A 20,928-nucleotide genomic window follows, 5' to 3' on the forward strand; every position below is an offset into this window, starting at 1 on the left:
TCAGTGGCCATTATTAGAGAATAGTGGCAACTATTCTATAGTAATATTACTAAAAATTTTTAAGTTGACAAATTTAAATAATATCTGAGCCCTTTTCACTTTTGTCAAACCCACATAATGGACATGAAAAGGAAAGAAAATGTAGTTAACCTCTGAAGTTAAACTCAGCTTATCTGAAATTTGTCTAAGTATAATAATTTATCTTCGAGGAAAGCTTTTGACCTAGGTAGTAATTCCTGCTTCTCTTTAAACAACAGATTTCCCTAGGCTGTGTTAAACACAGATAATGAATGCATTCCTCTCGCCAATCCATACATGTGCATGCACTAGCAAATATCAGCTCACAATGTAAAACTCCTTTCCTTGGCCTACAACATAGGTGACCTGGCCCTCTGTCATCCTCAGCTCTATCTCTCACTACCTTCTGAGAACTGGACTGCTCATTTCTGCTTCTCACATATGCCAAGCTCAATCCAGTCTCTACACTTGCTCATCATTCTTCCTGGCCCTCTCTTCCCAGAGTCCTCTGCACGGCACTCTCGACCTTCTTAGCATTTAGGTCTTAGCTTAACTATTACCCTTTCAGAAAGGCCACCTTGGGAGGACAGCCAGGTAAAGAAGTCTCCCTCTTTTGTCTCTTTATCCTACTTAGTTGAATTTTCTTGATACTGCTATCATTGCCTGAAATTTCCTTTTTAATTATTTACTTCTTTACTGGTTTACTCATTGTCTTTCCTTACTAGACTGAAGTTTGGCTCCTTGAGGACAGAACCTTGGTCTTGTCCTTCACTGTCTCCTCAGCATCTAGATCAGTGCTCAGTGCATAAGGCTTCATAATATAAAAACACGAACAAATGCACTCTAAAATAAAAACAGGCTTCTCACAAGAATTAACATCATCTCCTCACACAACTGACTTCCTGAGAAGAACCACAAAGTGAGAGTCACTAAATAGGTCCTGCGGTAAGACTACAGAATAGGAAAAAAAAAAAAAAGTAGCTCGATAAAAATTTATGTTATATTAAAATTTTTTTTTCAATTCTTTGAACTTTTCTGAAATTTTCTGAAAATTTGTTATCTCAACTCTTCTTTACCCAATAAAAATTTTTGATAGTTCAACTTTAAAGAAGCCTCTTTAAAGAGCCTTGTGCCATCACTGCACCTGGGTGTATAACTCTCAACTACTATGGTGTCTCAGGTGACATCTTATATTTTTCATATTGTGGCTGAAAATCCAATTCTTTTACTATTTTCCCCACTAGAGTATAAGATTTCTGAGGCAGGGGCTACACCATGTAATCTATAGAGTCCTAACTGGATCTAAACCACAGCTTTGCCTACCTTGTTTCTCCATAAATAAGTAGAGGCACTATAATAATGCAATAAATATTCAGCTTAGAGAAGGGCACACCTGGATCAGTTTTGTGACCATTATCAAGTTATCTTTATCTCTTTGAACCTCTTTTTTTCCCTTAAATCTGTAAAATGGTAATAATAGTACTTATTTCGCAGGGTTAGTGAGGGTATTAAATTAGTTAATTATGTGAAGCACCTGACATATAATACTATTTAAAAATAGTACTAAAAATTAGTACAAAAATGATATGCAATAGTACTAAAAACTGATACTAAGAAATATAATTAAAAAGTTATTATTAGTATTATTATTATCATCATCATGATCATCTTTTCTACATAGGGCCTAATAATCTCAAGAACCAAATCATATGTTTATAACCTTAAACTTGTTATGTTGGTGCAAAAGAAACAGTTTCCCTAGAGAAGCTTTATAATTCTCTTCAAGACCCGAAATGGAAACACGAAATAATTGCAAAACAATATGTGAACTATATGCAGAGCCATGAGGCCAGCACAGGCAGATGGTTAATCAGAAAAGGATTCTGAAAGGAGATTGCTCTTCCATCTGGCTTGAGGAAATCAATGAACCCTAACTGGCAAAGCAGGGTGGGCACGTGTTTTTCTTGGTGGTGAGGGCAGGGCAGAACAAGTGCAAAGGCAGTGGAAGAACAATGCAGAGCAACCGCCCCTCAGGATTCTAAGAGATTAACAGCAGCCACTGTGAACTCGTCTCTTTTTAGCTCAGTGGTAAAGAGCCAACACAGAAAAAAAGAGAACTTCTCGGTCTATTTGTTGTCACAAGGGACCACTTTTTTGTTTCAGTTCCTTTCACTCAATGTTAACAGAAGACTTTCCACCTGACAATTGCATGGTAGTTTAGAGCACTACCACGACCATGGCCTCCTCCAGACAATCTTGGGAAGTAGCTGGTTTTTTTTGTTATGCCTATTTTAGTGTATGAGAGGCTCAGAAATGTTGAGGCCTTTGACTTAATCATCATTTATTTTAATACCTACTATGTTTCATGCAATGTTCCAGCTGCTGAGGATGTAGCATAAACCAGATAGACCAAATCCCTGTCTTCATGGAACTTACATTTTAGTGGGATAAACATAATAAATAATTGAATAAAGAAATAAAGATGAAAATTTTATGTAGTATTAAGTACTATCAAAAAAATTAAAATGGAGCGAAAGGATAGAGAGTGACTGGGTTAGAGACACTCTAATAAAATATGTAGTTGGTCATGGAAGATATCCCTTTGGAGGAACATTTGAGCAGAGATTTGAACAAAGGATCGTGTCACAGTAATATGTGTGGGAAGCACATCCGGGAAAAGAGAGGTAAAAGCATGTGCAAAGTTCCTGAGTCATAATGAGGTTGGGATATCCTAGTGGCAAAATGAGAAGATGAGCCAGAGCACACTGAATGAAGGGATGAGAGATAGGGTACGAGGGAGGAGATGTAGGTGGATGCGAAGATATGTAAGCTCTAGCGGGGAATTTGGGTTTTATCCTAATTAAAATAGAAAGCCATTGAAAATTTTTGAGAAGGGAGTCACATCATTTGATTTACATTTTTAAATGTCACGCTGGCAGGGATGCAAGAATAGGAAAAGGTAAATTTCTGAGGAAGCTAGAAACAGAACAGAGATGTCTAGAACAGAAATTACAGTGTTAGGTAGCTAGTCAGACATGAGTAACAGGGGAACAAAGGAATAGAGGCCCAGCCTAGAGACTGCCCAGAGAACAACAACCTATTGGCAATTAGAGAACCACTCCTACATTTCAGGAGACAAAGGACTGGAGGGCCATAATTTATAGCTGGTTTAATCCAGCCCCAGATGCATGCACATAAGGTACTACTACCCTAACCTATGCACAACCTCAGCCTCATTATACCATCATTATAATACCATGTTAATGCCCAGAAGTTCATGAATCTAATTGTAACAGACTGAATTCTGGATAAGCACATGTGCACTGGACAGAGATATGCAGCAGCCAAGTGTCAATCAAAATTACCTCGTGTGCCAATCACCTAGGAATACCTTTGTAGTCACCTATCGTGGCCCTAATATAATATAGACCTTTCCACTTCTGTGTTATTATAGCCTTCTCTTCCCTGCTGTAGCTTGCTCCCCATGGAGTGCGTATTCTTTTTTTCACATGGTTAGCCAGTTCAGGTGTGACTCGTTTTCTACCTCAAATGGTGCCTTCAATAAAACTTCTTCTAAATCTCGTTGACCTGTGATTCTTCTCGCAGAGAAGAACCGAGGGAAAATTCTGATTGCACTTCTGCATTGTTATCCTCCCCCATGCTGCTGAGGTGACACCTCAGTGGTAACAACAGTGTCTCGCACTGCTCTCAGGATGGTACAAGGGGTGACCCTGGTCAGCCTTGGGATATATTTTAGAAAAATATATTGACAAACTTACTAGTAAGTAGAATGTAGGTGAGGGAAAGAAATCAATGATGCCTTGACCTAGATAACTGGGTGTAAGATGGTGCCAATTATTGACGAAAATTAGTGGAGATAGAGCAGAGAAGGGTACCAATGATGAGTTTTATTTTGGACAGGTTGACTTTGACATGCTTATTAATATCTGCATGAAGTTTAATAATCACTTTGTGGTATGAGTCCAGAAGTTGGCAGGAATTTAAGGAGGTTTGTATGGAATTTTTTTCTTTAATTTAAAATTATGGGACTAGATATCTGGAGAAAGAAAAGAAGTAACTTACCCAAGACCCACAATCAATAAGCGACAGAATGGAAATTGAAAATGAGTCTTTTGACAAGGGCCCACTTTCTCTTGCTACTACAAATATTAACATGTATTCAGAATTATAACTACTGGAGTAGAATGTAGGAGAGCTTTAGGGGCAGGAACATTCTAGAATCACTTATATAAAAGGGTGAGAATTTTTTGCAATGCTGTGGACTACAGAAATTTACAGTTGTTTCTTTCCTTACTTTGCTTATCTAATTATTTTTCTGTAAATGTGATGGCATATGCACATTTAAATTTTTTTTTTAAAAAAGGCCTCTGGAATAAATTCACTAGATTGACCAAGTACTATGGATGTCTACTTTCTTATCTGAAATTGCCATTTTTTTGGAATGCCCAAGAGGATAATTGACTTCAGACTAAACGTAAATGGAATCGAATCAAGATATAAAGATAAAATTTCAGCCAATAACTCAGACAGCTATTTCTGAATCGTATCATAACATTTGAATTAAGCCTTATGAGGTTTGTTTAATTGAAATGGCTGGGGCAAGTAGCACTTTATATCAATGGCTTAAGAAAAAAAAAGATTAAAGTAAATAAATTAAAAAATAAATTTAAACCAATAAGAATGCAAAGGGGACAAAAACACTAAAACTGGAAACGAGCTGAAACAAACGAACTTAACAGTATTTCAAGTGAATACTATGATAATCCTGAATGGAAAGAAGAGTGAGGTAGGGAGAGAGGAAGAAGGGCAGGGTGGAAGGGAGGGAGATAGGGAAGGAGGAAAAGGAAGGAAGAATTCATTTAAGTAACTTACAAACACAGTTTTGGGTAGGGTTTGGGTGTGAGGGGCAAAAAGTACATATAAACCTTGCTTTTATTTCAGCAGGTTTATTTCCTGTAGCAGTTTGGGTAAAATAATTCAGAAATTATTTTAGATGTATTATAGAATTGAGCAAATGAGTAAGCATGATGACATTAGGACCCAGGGCTCACACTATGGAAGAGCCTACAAATATGGAATAGGGGAGTGCAAGAAAGAACCTTGTGGGGATGGACTGGAATTGGAAGTATCAGATGAACTCTTGCTGTCCAAAATATATGTATGTATATATAAATGTTTTTATGTATGCGCACATAGGCATTTGTGTATGCTATTTGTAAGTTTGTGTCTCTCTACACGTGTATACATTAATATATTCTGCAGAAAGGGGTAAGAAGTAAAAATACTCCAGTGTCAGTGAGTATATCTGACAGCCAGATTTTAGCCTCTAACACTATGCCCCACTAAAAGAAATGAGAAATGAATGATTCCAGGAGTGGAACAAAATAGGTACCAGATCGACCTAGAACATCTTTTTATGCCTAAAAGTAGCAAAGTGCTTACTAATATGATGGAGGCAGGCCACAAAGACGCAGAAGCCAGATGAAATGGCCCCTTTCGTCAAATGTGGATGCTTTGAGCACCAAAATAATTAAAGCAGTAATGAATTATAAACCGCTGAACAGACAGAAATTCAGGAGTTCATATCAGTAACAGATAGATATATACACTAATAAATGGGAGAGCAGAAAGTGTTTTGTTTTGTTTTTTTTTGCTTATAGTAGAATTCAAAAAACTGACACAAATGTAAGGGGAGTGCTGGAGATAGAATATCATCATTTAGTAACCAGTATAGAATATCATCATTTGGTAACCAGTATAGTAAAGATTGCCTCAAAGGAGAACATTAATTAATACTAAACCCAAGGGGAAATTTTTTATGAGCAGCCATCACTACAGAATAGAGAAACCAGGCAACATCTTGACGAGGCAACCCAAATTAGTAGCACCAATGTAGACAGATGAGCATCATGTGGCTCTAGGTATGATAGCGTGAGTAGAAACAACATCAGTTATACAGTATTTCTAGCAGAAAATGCATATCCACCATCTAACCAAGAGGAAATGTCCAAATACAAAATGAGGAACATTCTGTTAAAAAGAACAAAAGAAAAAGGAGTTGGTGAATTGACTGTACTCTAATTTAAAGTTTTCAATTTCATAAAAGACAAAGAAACTATGTGGAAATTTTCCAGATTAAGGGATGCTAAAGAGATATTGCCACTAAATATGATACTTAACTCTAACTGGATCTTTCTTTGTCGGAGAAAATATTATCAAAGATATTATTAGATGAATAGTAAAATTAGAATATGGACAAATCTTAGATAAAAGTATCATATCCATGTAAATTTATGAAGTAGATAATTGTATGGAACCACTACGTAGGGGACTACCTCTATTTTTAGTAATAACAAACTGAAGTTAAGGGCCATGTTGTTTATAACTTACCCTAAAGTGGTTCAGGAAAAAATTATGGAGATAGAAAGCTATAGATAAGAAGAAATGAGAGCAAATTATAAAGCAAGTGGGGTGGAAAAAATTAAGATCAGGCAAATTTTGTTGAGGGTATATGGGAACTCATTATGCAATTTTTTATTTTATAACTTTTTTGAGCTTGAAATTATTTTTAAATAAAAAATTTAAAAAAGTGAATGAAGTATAACAAGTGTTTCTAGTGAGCACTTAAAAAAAATTCATTGCCATCAAGTATATGACTATTCCACTCAGAAAACAGCCCAATTGCATGGAGAATTTTTTTGCCTCTTCTCTGGTTCAGATCTGCTCAAGAGCGAAAAAGAATAAAAGCATCTGCTTAAATCTCTTTCCTTATGAAAAGTGAAAAATTGAACTAAGGTACACTTAAAAAAAATTCTACTAATTTTATTTTATTTTTCAAAATAGAAATAAACTGGTGATGTTTTTCAGGATTATATTACTATTTATATTGTTGCCAAATAAGAATTTTGAGAGTGTGATAATCTGTACATATATAAAAAAACTAAGTTAATGATAAAATATCTATAAAGTGGAATAATAATGAGGTGTGACATTTTATACTAGTTCATGGAGCAACAACAGTAGGCTAACTTAATCTCTGATCTACTTTCTGTGGTTCCAATATTAATGAATGGTTTTAATGCCATTTTTTTAAAATGTGGATTTAAAAATATAAATTTAATGTTTTCTTCAATAATATTGAAAATTTAAAAACTATTTCTTGTACATGCATAGAATGATGAAAAAATAAAGCTGGAAGGAATTTAGAAAACACCAATTATAAGTTCCCAGTCTTAGTTCATGATAAAATAATAAAAAATATCAATAATGTTATGCGTTGGAAATATAACAATAATGCTCAAACAACAAATAATTTACATTTTAAACACTTAAAAAAACAGTGTTTTTATTTTCTAAGTACAGATATATAAATAAGACTATATTTAATGTATCTTTAAATGGAAATATGCAGAAATGTCAAAGTACTTCATTTATTCTTTATATTGATAGAAATTATTTCTTATATGGAAATGAGATACATATTCTATTTTATAGAATGCATATATTACCACAGTGTATATTTTTGTGAAAACAAAAATTAATTTAACACATATTTTTATTAATATAATAAATATGAATAATCTACATATGACACTTATTTGGAAGTCACATCCACTAAAAATAAATAGCTCAATGAATGTAGGTGGACACAAATTTACTTTTAAAAGGCAAGAAGACCCACATTATCCAGATTTAGAGGATTTTTGTTTCTGAATTTCATCCCTCTTAGTCTGCACCCAAACCATAATTTTTCTTTCAGGCAACAAACTTTCTTGTCTTTATTTTTGTAAATAAGAATATGGCCAAGAGACAAGCAAACCAAACAAACAACTGTTTCAATGTTTCAAAATTTCTTTTGGAAGTACGGTCAGTTATGTCAAAAACAAATAGATTCATTGCAAAGTGAAAATATTATTTGAACGATAGTATATTTGCTGAGGTGGGATAGAGCCCTTTATAAGCAGATCTTTCTCTTCAACAGGTGGTCGGCTTCGGGAAATTCAATCTGTGAAGTGGGAGACACCACTACACTGTGAGATTAGCTGCACCACCCTGGATATCAATAGTTTGACATATTCCCAGCAAGGTTACCCACATGTCACAGTCAACCATGTCTTATTAAGACAGATATAAAATTTTACAATCCTGTGCAGCAGGCATCCAGTTTCAACTTTTATTAGTTTCAATGAAAATTATGTCTTAGATAGTGTTTCACAAGAATGTAATTTTAATGAAACAGTAAAATATACATATGTAGTCCAAAAGTCAAAATTTATGTTTCCCAGCAATAAACTATTTACAATATTTTATCTAATTTCACTTTAAAACTTTGGATTTGGATGCTTTTTCTTACTGCAGTGTGTGAAATAAAAAGCCTATGCAATGCGTCCTGCTGTTCTAATAATGAAAAGAATGTCGCCTGCAGCCATCTGTATGTCTCACGGAAACTCAGCCTAAAATCCACTAATATTTTCTGTAAGTACAATTTTCTGAAAGACAGAACAAATTCTAAACTTATTTTCCATAATCTAGAACGAGGCTATTCCTTTAGAAACTTCCAAAATTCTCAACAACAATAACAACAACGCATCTGTTTTGCCAGTAAGATGACATTTTCTTTGGCCGTTATTTGCTTTGGCCTTTATTTGCTGCTCTGAATTACGATGGTGATCAATTAAGATTGTAATTTTCTTGGGTTATGTTTTCTCTTGGTTGTTATCAGTTACTCAGTGTAATACCATACTGTGTATAACCCACTCACAGCACTTATTATTTCATGGTATCAAAATATCTCATACTTAAAATTCTGGACATTTAAAAATACTTCCACTATTTTTTCTTAAAGACAGGACATTAGGTATTATTGTAAATAATATAATCCAGTTCTGATGGATGGAGTTGTGTTTAATTAGTGCATGATATATAAGGATGAGGACGCACAGTTTTAGTGCGTTTCTCACAACTATCAACTTAATCTAGAAATGTCGATCTAGTTAAGGATGTCAAACTTGGGTTAACGGTTCATTTCTTGAATTTATAACACCAGCAATCTGCTTTCCTTCTCCCTATAATCTCTTGTTATAGCACCTTGCGTCAAAACAATTAAAACTATTTTCTAGGTAAAGTAATAGAACCAGTATGACAGCATTGTTTACCAAAAGTAATAAAAATTACATCTATTATTTGATGGAACAATGAAAACTTTCTTTTTTTGGAAGCCATGAGATTATTCTAATTAAAAACACAAACCAAATTAAGTAAGCATTCAAATATATTACTTGGAATATTTACCTTGCCAAATCGCACACAGTAAATGTTTGATGTGTGTCACCTTCTCAAAACAAGTTCTTAGTGTTAAACTATTCAAAATTCCATACATATATAAATAGAATAGTGCACTTATTGCATTCGTCTTTAAAAAAATGTATTAAATACCGTAACGCTTATACCAAAGTATAAAGAAACCAATTGTTTTTAAAAGGAAGATTAAAAATTGCTATATAATAAATACAATTGTATTAAATAGTTAATATGTATAAGCATTACTCTAGATTGGCACTATCAAGAACAAAATTTCTACTGGATTTAGATTATTTTAGCATTTCACTAATGAGATCAGTTTCTGCTTAATTGGATCTCCAATTATGGTCTAAATGGTCTTACTTTGCTTTATTTTCTGCTCTGATTTAAGCATTATAATTGTAAATTAATATTTTTAAAGAAGGCGAATCTCTAAAATTAGAGTTACTTCTCTTATTTAGATTTTTAAATCATATTATCTATACTACAAATCACTTTTTCTATAGTATTTAGTATAATGCAATGATGTGAAAAATAATACTGAAATGTCACATTTTAAATAAAACAATATATTTTTGCAGTAGATAAAAACAAATGCAAGCTCATCTTTTTCCTGGATAATGTCCAACTAATAATATGCAAAATTAACCAAAGGATATATGTAGGAGAATTTACAAATGTTAGCAATAAAGTGGAGCTAGGGGAAGAAAAAAGTTTGTTTATTATTAATTCAAAAGTTCTTTCAGTATTAAATTATGTGCAAAATTATGAAAAAAAGAGAATGTCTTACTCTGCAGTTAAAATAATTTGAGATCAAGAACTTTAAAAATCTGCAGCTTTTAAAAGGTATGTGAAGATAAGACTATAAATTTTCTAAACTTGTTCATTTAAAATATTGACTATTTACTTGAAAGAGGTATCAGATTTATCTAATCAACTTTGTAATCCAGCCAGCATTTAAATTGTTGCTCTGTAATGAGTTGTTAGCATCAAATAATAAAATGAAAAACAGCAAGTAACACTTTCTTCTTACCTCTGTGTATTTGCAGTTGCTTGCTAAGCTGCTTAAATAGTTGAGTGATACTACCAGCACCCCAAAGAACTCTGTTCTCTCCTCGAGGCTCTTCTCAAGTCACATTTTTTTTTAACTCTGAAAAAGGAGGAAGTTGTGAAACACCAGAGTCATTATACTTTATAAATGTTATGGAAATGGAAATTATTCATAAAGCTTATACTTAGAATCACCGTAACAGGCTTTAATTTGTATGTGTATACATATATAATTAATGAATACACATATTTATATATGTAAGGAAATTTTAGAAAAGTTATTGAAATCTATTCTTAATTAAGTAATGCTCATTTACATAAGGAAACATCCCTTTGTAACTGAATGATTATCATAGAAAAACAGAAAATACTGCTCTATTGGGAAGAAATCTGTCAAGCTGATACACAAGGAATAAGCTTGCTTTTATAAGGTTGATTAACTTAAAGTCTTTGGAGTATGACCTAAATGTTAATCTGACTACAGACATCTTGTAAAAAGAAAAAAAAATTACTTTAGTAAACGGGCATATTCCTGGAATTTGGGTAGCGGTTTCTTACAAGTCTTAAACTTCCTTTCTCATGAATAGTCGCCTGTTACATATAGATAAAGCATTGCAAAACTGAAACTGTTGCTTATCCATGTGCTATGTTCTCTCTCTCAACTTCAGCTGCAAGAATAAAAAACAGGTGCAGATCCTGCTATGCTGTACTTTTAACTGGCTAAGTTTCTAACAAGTTGGAGCCTTAAATGAAAATATTTATGGGACAGTAAGGACAATGGTTGAAATAGGACATAAAAACAGTTGATGAAAGCACATGCTATTGCCAACTTCAAATAAAAGGAAATACTCATATACTTCTCCCTAGTTACTGCATAATAGAAGCAAATGGGTAGCTGCAATTTATATGTGGCAGTCCCTCCCATCGTCCCTTGCTCCTTGGGGAAGAGGAAGAAGGTGGATTGCAAGAATAACTTAATGATTATGCAAACCTCCACTGAAAGAACTACTTTCTGCACTTTAGAAACCAGCATGCTCTCAGGGTATCACTCAGATATTAACCCTATGGTATTAACCCTATTTTCATTTTCAAAGATATGGTATTAACCCTATTTTCATTTTCAAAGAGGCAATAAAATTTATTAGGGATGATTAAAATCAGAAACATTTTCCATTTCGCCTAAACTCATACTTAATGTGAATTTGCAGAAAGTGAAAATAATGAACACACAATAGTAAGAAAGCTGTCCCAGTCCCCCAACAAAAAAAAACTTCAAACAAAAAAACCACCAGTATATCACCAATATAAAATTTTATTTGAATTCTTTAGTGAGATACTTGTGAAAAAAAAAAAAATCCTTGAAGAAAAAGTTATTGATGTGATTGATTGCCTAGATTTTAAGTGTTTTGAGAAATTTTAAATATTATTGTATTTGAGTATTACTATAAAACAAACACTAGGCCCATCTGCCTACCCTGAAAAACCCAGGTTCACTTTTGGAAGCGCAGGGCTCAGTATCTGGGATTCTAATGTGCTACCTCAATATCTGTGTCCCTTTTATCTGGGTGGTGGATGTAAATCTGTTTCTCTAAATGGTCCCTTCCAGCTGATAAATATGCTCAAGTTTCCCCCGTCTTAAAAAATGCTCTTCTAACTGAACTGCCCCTATTGCTTTCCTTTTTGAGAAAGTTTTCAACATTGACTTCCTTTAAGTCCTCATAGCATGTGTGTGTGTGTGTGTGTGTGTGTGTTAGAATATACATAAAACAAAATTGATCTTTTTTAACCATTTTTAAGTGTATAGTTCAAAGATATTAACTCCGTGCTTACTGTTGTACAACAATCGCCACCTTCCATCTACAGATACTTTTCATCCTTCCAAACTGAAACTCTGCACTGAAACTCATTAAACAATAATTCCCCATTCCCCCTTCCCCTCCCCCACTCCCTGACAACTACGATTCTACTTTCTGTCTCTAGGAATTTGACTATTCTAGTTACGTCGAATAATAAAATTATAAAATATTTGCCCTTTTGTGGCTGGCTTATTTCAGTTAGATTCATCCAGTTTGAAGCATGTGTCAGAATTTTCTGTCTTTTTAAGGATGAATAATTTTCTATCATATGTATGTACCTTCTCTTGTTTATCCATTTATCCTTTGATGGACACTTGGGTTGCTTCCACCTTTTGGCAATTGTAAATAATGCTGCTGTGAACATGCGTGTGTAAATATCTGTTTGAAGTCTCTATTTTCAATTCTTTTGGATATATACCCAGAAGTGGAATTGCTGGATCATATGGTAATTCTATGTTCACATTTTTTAGGACTTGCCATACTGTTAAATCCTCCTATCTCCCTCATGCTTCATCCCTCAGCATTCTGGTTTCTACCTCTGCTGTTCACCAAGACTCTCTTGCCAAAGTCACCAAATGGCCTTTTTACCAAAACCAGATGACACTTCAAAGCCCTTTTACTTGATCTCTTTGCAGCATATGCCACTGTTGATGACTTCCTTCTACTAGAAATGCTTTCTGTACTTGAATTCTTCATCTTCTCCTGATTATGTAGCAATTTCTTCCTTTCTTATTAGGTTTCTTAACCGTGTTCATCCATTAAAGTTTGCCACTTCTCAGGATTTTGTTCTAGGTCTGCCCCTCTTCTTATCCACAATCTCCTTAATATACTTACATGTTTCTACTGGCAAATACTTCTTACTGCCAAATCTGCCTCCAATCCAGATACCTCCTTAAAGAAGTTTTGATCAGTGCAAAATATGAGATTTTTAGATGTGACCTACAGAAAAGAGTCTGTGTAGAGGCCCTAGGATCATCCTGAACAAATTTTCAACTCTACTATTGTTTACCTTGGGAAGGTCAGCTATAATTTGTGAGTCCTGTTTTTTCATAAAATGCGGCCTTAAATGACTACCTTAGAGGGTTATTGGAAAATTATTTTCTTGACTTCAAAAATATAAAATAAAGGATAGTGAAATACTTTATTGTGTTTATAGTATAAAAATACAGATAAAGTAAAAGTTCATTCTATATCTTTCTAATATGATTCTCTTCCCCAGAGGTAATCAGTGGTATTAGTTTGTGTAGTTTTGCAAATCTATTTCCTATGTAAATGCATATGTAAATGCATATAATACCTATTATATATGTTTCTGTTTTTAATCATCCCTAATAAATTTTATTGCCTCTTTGAAAATAGGGTTAAGTAGAAAGCAGAGAGTGATACTCTGAGAGCATATAATACATATGCATATAATACATATGACACAAATAAAATAAGATTTTGTGGGTTTTTAAATATAAATAATATTACATTATGTTTTTCACTGTGACTTTTTAATAATTTAAGAATATCTCTTGAAGATATTCCCACTTAGTTCTTTTGAGCTGATTCGTATATGTCTAAATCTTCCATTGATGAAATTTGTGTTACTTCACACACACACAAATTAATGTTATTGCAGTGTAGCCAGTCAACAGCATTATAAATGCTTCCTTAAAAATTATGTACAAGTCTTTCTTTAGGGTAAATACCAGAAAGAATCGTTGGGCCAGAGAGTATATACATTTAAAATATTAATTGTTACTGCCTAATTGCCCAATCAAATTAAGCTTTATCAGTTTGAACTTCCAACATTTCCTGTTTTTCTATTTCATTGCCAGTATTTGATAGAAATAAATTTTTAAAGATTTGCCAATCTGATGGACAAGAAAATAGTGTCTCAATATTTTAAATTTGTATTTCCCTAATTACTATGAATATTGAACATATTTTAATATTTGTATCCCCCTTTAAATTACTTGTTTGTAAATTGCCTGTTTATTTTAGACATTTGTTTATTGGATAATTGTCACTTCTTACTGATTTGTAGGGTTAAATTTACTTTCTGTTTCAGTGTATTATAATCATTCTTATTGTTTAAAGAAAAGGAGATGATGAAGGAGCATAACAGATGAAACCGAAGAGGAGGCATCGGAAGAATAGTGTAAGGAATGGTAATAATGGTAAGGAATAGTGTCTAGAAATATGACCCCCGATGATGCAAAACAATACTTTCAGAGTGGGCAATCAGGTCTCTTGGATATCTGTTCTTCTTCTTATTTGCCCCAGTCATTGGCTACTGTAACTTTTTTACGTGATCCCCAAATTCTTTGACAATGTTCTCGCTTTTTGGTACAATGAGGTGACCTAGGTTCATTTTGTATATTTCCTGCCTTAGATCTGAATCGAGTCATTTCTCTAAAGGACCTGGACTCCTCTTAGTGTGGCAGGGTTTTTGAGACCACAATTTAGACCTTAGTGGTGCTTATTGCTACTGAGTTACCATTAAGATTAAGAATAAACTGGGCTATTATAAGCATCAGCATTTAGTCAACAAAATTTTAGTTCTTTCTATATGACAAGCCATGCATATTTGCCAGGTATATTTAAGCATGTATTAGGAATTTATAATATTCATTAATATTATATCATATTTTACATTAAAATAATTTAATGTAAATTATTAGCTGAGGAAGAGGCACAACCAGAGAGAAAGTGGCTGTAAGAAGAATGCAGTGACTTCCCAAACCATGCCTTGACAGGATGACATCATTAGAATCCCTGACTCTTGCTATGCCTAAAACCTTATCTCTGCTCTTTTTATGTACAGAGCCAATAAATTCTTAGATTTCTGACACTTGCAACCACAAGAGTCTTTTATATCAGGAAAGAAACTCTGGAAGAGGAGGCATGTTTTATTTGAAGTGTAGAATATCAAGAAAAGCAAGCTTTTTTATTGTCTCTAGACCAGCATTGTCCAAAAGAACCACATGTACCATTGACAAATTTCTAATTACTACCTTGAAGAAAAACAGATGAAACAAAATTTAATAAAGTTTTTATTTAACTCAAGATATGGAGATATTACCATTTCAATTATAATTAATATAGAAAATTGTATTCTGTTTCTTTTTTATTTAATCTTAGATTAATTAATATTAAATACAATTAAAAATTGAATCGTCAGTCACACTAGCCACATTTCAAGTTCTCAACAGCATTAGGCAGCATAGCCCTAGACTAGATCCTAGAGTATAAGAAGAGTTGACAGAAGTCCAGTTGAACTTGAGTCAGTAGTCAGATTTTAAGGCCTTATAATGGGAGGCTATTTAATATTTTTGAGCAGAGAAATGATGTAAACAAAACGATGTTTCAATAAAAATAATCTGACAGCATCCTTAAAGTTTTCCTTAATTTCCAGTCAAATTAATGATGCCTTTCTCTATAATCCTTCATGGAGTCATAAGGACACATGTCAAGTTTTCTAGAGGTAGAAACAGTTATCCATTGAGAGTAAGGCAGTCGAAAAGTAATCTGTTGTTGAGCAGGATTCTCTTAAGATCTTGTCTATATGCATTCTATTTTTTTCTTATTGTAAGTCGTTTATTGTAAGATAATTTACAAATATCATGCCATCTTTTTGTCTATGTTTTTTCTTGTCCCTAATGAGATTTAGAACATTTCCATGGCATTAAGAAGCATGCTCACTTTTTAAAAAAATTAATTTTTATATTTTAATTAAAATTATTGGGGTGACATTGGTTAATAAAATCAAGTAGGTTTGAAGTGTAACTTTCAATAATGTCATATGTACATCCACTTCTGATTCCTTCTAGACTATCAGGTACAATGGAATGATGGAATCAAATGTTAGATGCAGAAATGATTAAAAACTTTTTTCCCCTAATGTATGCATTAACTAAAAGACCAATTCTAATTTGATACCTATTCAAACAGGGAAACAAGAAGAATCTTAGAGTCAAGAAAATATAATATGTACTGTCAGCTCCAAAGGGGGAAAAATAGGCTTTACTTTGTTCTTGTTTCGTTCCAGTTTCTTGCCCATAGAATGTTTTCAAAGAAGTATGTTTGTTTAATGGAAATAGTGCATTATGAAATGCAAATACCAGTCTTTCAATTCTTCTTGGATAATGACTATAAAATAAAACAGAATATTTTAAAAATAGTTTTTCAATATCACCCCAGTAAATAAAAAAATTTTCCATTTTTCAATCTATTTAACATATTTGAATAACTTCTTGATTAATTTTTTTCTAACCAAATTCTATTTTCTTTCTATTTTTTCATAAATGTAAAATGATTTTAAGATATAATGCTTTTTATTCCTAGAATATTTATTACTAGAATAATTATTCCTAGAATAATTTTAATCAAATGAGTATATGAATTCTGTCATTACATCCTAGCAAATGAATCACGTTAACAGAAATTTATTTTTTAATAAACACTCTTTTTCTGTGAGTATATTCCAAATTCCTGAACAGAGGCATTTTCTATAGTTAGTGAAACGCTTTGCTTCTGCCACTGGGAGAGGGCTATGCTTGTTATTTCTACAATGAAACAAAAAAAGGACATGTTCTTCTTCAACAGCACACAACCACTGCAACAGAAGAATGTTTCAAAATGGGGACAGCTCAGAAAAAAGGCTATCAGAGAAAAGTTTCTGGGGACTGGACACCCCAAACCTATAGCAGGCAGTGCAAAAGCCATTGGAGATGACCACGGCAGATCATGGCCCCTGTGAGATAGTTGTGACTGCTTTTATAATGAGGCTTCTGGGGAACAATGGTGTTGTGTAATGTGGGAAGCTCTCATAAAATGATACATTGGCTTCATTTATTTGCTTTTTGTTTGGAGCAATGATGAGAAAAATATTTGAGAAGGTTGTGGGATTCAGTTTATGGGACTGTAAGCATCCCAAAGCGAAGTGGTATTTCTTAAAGGAGATTTAACGTCTCCTCTTCAGAAGCAGCTGTCTTGTCAATAGAGTTAACTATTTTTGACTTTTGAAGACCAGTTCTGACAGTTAATGAATGGAAAGTATGTATATCATTTGGCTACTACAGACTGAGCTCTTGGAGATCATATTGAAAAGCTGTTTTGTTATAAAACATTTACATGAGGTTTAATGCATTCTGTTCTTCTCAAAAGCCAATTACCAGCAGTTACACGGCTTTCAGAAGGTTTCAAATGAAGTCACTTATGTTTCACAGTGCCTGAAAATTCACAAAAATATCAAATCCTTGATGCACACTGGGGAAACTAAGCCCTTATTCTGTGTTCTCAACTAAATCAGTGGTTTGCAAGGTTTTCTGAGTATCAGGACATGATGTACTTTTGCTTCCTGAAAATACATACGTATATAAAAATTTATATATATATAATGTATATAGTGTATATATGCACACTATGCATACAATTGTGTTTTTTTTTTGGTGTATGAGAGTTATAGAAGCAATATGTCATCATTATAAAACTATAAGGAGAACAATAAAGATTACTCTTTCTTTCAACTAACTGGAGATTATTATTATTCAATTTTTATATTTATTTTCCAGATTCATGTTCATATATAGCAGAATCCTATATAATTGCCTTTCTTTTTCTTTCTTTCTTTCTTTCTTTCTTTCTTTCTTTCTTTCTTTCTTTCTTTCTTTCTTTCTTTCTTTCTAGATTAGAAAAATGTGTAATGACAAAGCCACTATTAATTTAATAATAGTTTTTATTCACAACATCACCTACATACATTTGAACAATAGTAGCATATATTCTTACAGAGCAAATATATCCAAGCTACTGAAATACCTGAAGATGTTTGATTTTAAGATCTTTTTAAAAAATATACCCCATACCTTTAAAACAACTGATTGAAATCTTTTAAAACAAGCCAGGCTTTTGTGATTTTGTTGATTGCTCTACATTCAAAGCAATTTCAACTGCCATACCTTCTCGTATTAGCAACAAACATGCAAGTATTATTTGCTACAAACCAAGATAGGTCTTAACTTGCAAGAGACAGGCTTGGGAATTAGCCTGTCTGATTGTGAAATTATGTGACTTCAGGAATTAAGTATTAGTGATTCTTATGTTAAAGGTAAGTGAGATATATCAATAATATCTTTCCACAAAGCTTTCAGAAGACCTCTAAAAAGGGACAAGATCTGCAGGAGGTCTTTAAAGAAGAAGGTGTAATACTTAAGGAAATTAATTGGGCAAATGAAGGTTTTAGATAGACACATAGTCAAAAGCTAAAAGAACTATCCAGTGAGTCCTGTACTGAGGATGATCAAAAGATCAAAATTCGTAAAAGAATTTATGTCAGAAGCAGCAGAGGTAGTACTTAGAAAGTGACCAATTTATTTTAAATGTAGAAAGAAATTCTAAATAAAGGTAAGTTTAGAAAATATTATGAATACCTGTATATCCATTATCAGAATGAAAAACTATTAATGCCCGGATAGCTGCCTATGTTAGCTATTTTCTTCTTTATGTAGCTCATTTAAAAACCAAACCTTAAAATAAGGAGTGGTTGAATAAAGTGTTGGGAAATTATGAAAAAGACCAGAAAGAGAAAAGCGCTTTTAGGAGAAATAACTCATATGTAATACAAATGACACGCACCCAAAAACTTTTAGAAAAAATGACTCATTGGAATTATTTAAAATTGCAGAGACTCCTCACTTAGAGCTAGACATGATTTAACATGTTCTAAGTAATGTGGTCTCTATAGCCATTTGATTACAACTCTTTGGTTCATTTCAGAAATACAGACAGACTCCAAGTTTTATTGGGATGGATCCAAAAGTTTATTTGTATCTTAGTTGTTTGAATTTGCTCCCCCCACAGTTATAAGATTATACTTTGTTGTTGACTTTACTGACTAGTTCATAAAAGTCTCCTTAACACATACATGGCTGCCAAGATACCAGCTACTTTAAGGCCCCTTATACATCATACATAGTAAGCTGTGATTGCTAGGTGTGATAATAGTTTGGTTATTATATTAAAAAAAAAAGATAATTATCTATGGCTGAGTAATACATTACCACAAACTTAGCAGCTTAAAACAGTAAAATTTATTATCTCACAGCTTCTGTGATTCAGGAATCCTGCATTGATCAGGGTCTCAAACTGCTGAAATCAAGGTGACATTCAGAGTTGCTATCCTCACCTGAGGCATAGGGTCTAAGCTCATATGAGTTATAGACAGAATTCAGTTTCCTGTTGTTTTAGAACTGAGGTCCCCATTTTCTTACTTGCCGTTTACCGGAGGTGGCTCTCTGTTCCTGGGGACCATATTCTTTGCTACTTGTCCCCCTCTTTCTTCAAGCTAGTCATGGAGAATATCGTGCATATCAAATTCCTCTCATGTACTGAATCTCTGACTTCCTCTGTCTCTACTACTAGACCTAGATTTAAAGGGCTCATGTGATTAGGCTAGGCCACCCAGAAAAATCTTCCTATTTCAAGGTTAGCTAATCTAGGATCTTAATTACTTTTGCAAAATCCTTTAGAGCAGTGCCTACGTTAGTGTTTTATTAAATAAATTGGGAGAAGATGTATATACATCAGGGTCCAAGAATTTAGGAGGACCATCTTAGAATTCTGTCTATCGCAATCCCTACCAGGTAGTGACACATACTGACATATGTAAGAGTGGAATGACATGATGTATGGGATTTGCACTGAAATAATTCAACAAAAAAAGAGTGAGGAATAGATGTGATAAAACTGGCAAAATATTAGAAGTCATTGAAAATGAATGATGGATATTTAGGGGTTAATTTTACAATTCTTTCTGCTATCATGTTTGAAAATTTAAACAAACAAACAAACAAATAAAATGTCTCTCAGCTTTAATTTTGAGTACAGCCTTTGGTGTCATAGAACCGTAATCTTGTTGAGCATAAAGTCAGAGCCTGGGTCCTTCCTTTCTTCTAGATCCCTTGTCTAGTCATACTTCAGCCCTTTAGAACAATGGAAGAAATTGGGACTGAGTGAATCCCAAGACATATCTGGGATGGCCGGGATGGTAGGTGTTAGTGCATGGAAGAGGACTAGAGTATTTGCCATGCTGAAAGTGAGAATATATGTGAGGTAGGGATCTCTGGTCAAAGGGACATTTGTAGTCAAGTGATTTCTCACAATGGTTAGAAGGAGTAAGGAAATAAGGAGGCCTGAAAAAGAGGAACCATTGGAGAACGGAGGATTTGCAGTTTTAAAATATCACCCGACATTAGCTTTTTTTTTTTTAATTATAAAGGGAAAATGGACCTTTATAATGGAGAGATCTTGCAATGACTACCTTAACTGAGTGATCTAATTTGAGATCACCAATAGTGAGATGATGTAACTTTATATGACTCCTGATTAACATAATAAGAGTTATGTACTATCATGTGTACAGTATCTTGCCCACAATATTTAACTCGAATCTGATCATAAAGAAATAATTACCCAAGTTCAAAACGTGGGGCATTCTACTAGACAACTGGCCTGGACTCTCACAAAAATCAGTGTCATTAAAAACAAAAACTAAAAGCATAGAGATTTCTTTGATCAAAAGATTTCAACAAGACTTAACCAAATACAATAAATGAACTTTGATTTGGATCCTAGTTAGAAGAAAAAAAATTATAAAAGACCTGTTGAAGACAAAAATTTGAATATGGATAGTACA

Source organism: Pteropus alecto, unplaced genomic scaffold (assembly GCF_000325575.1).
Source record: "Pteropus alecto unplaced genomic scaffold, ASM32557v1 scaffold81, whole genome shotgun sequence".
Classification (NCBI taxonomy): domain Eukaryota; kingdom Metazoa; phylum Chordata; class Mammalia; order Chiroptera; family Pteropodidae; genus Pteropus; species Pteropus alecto.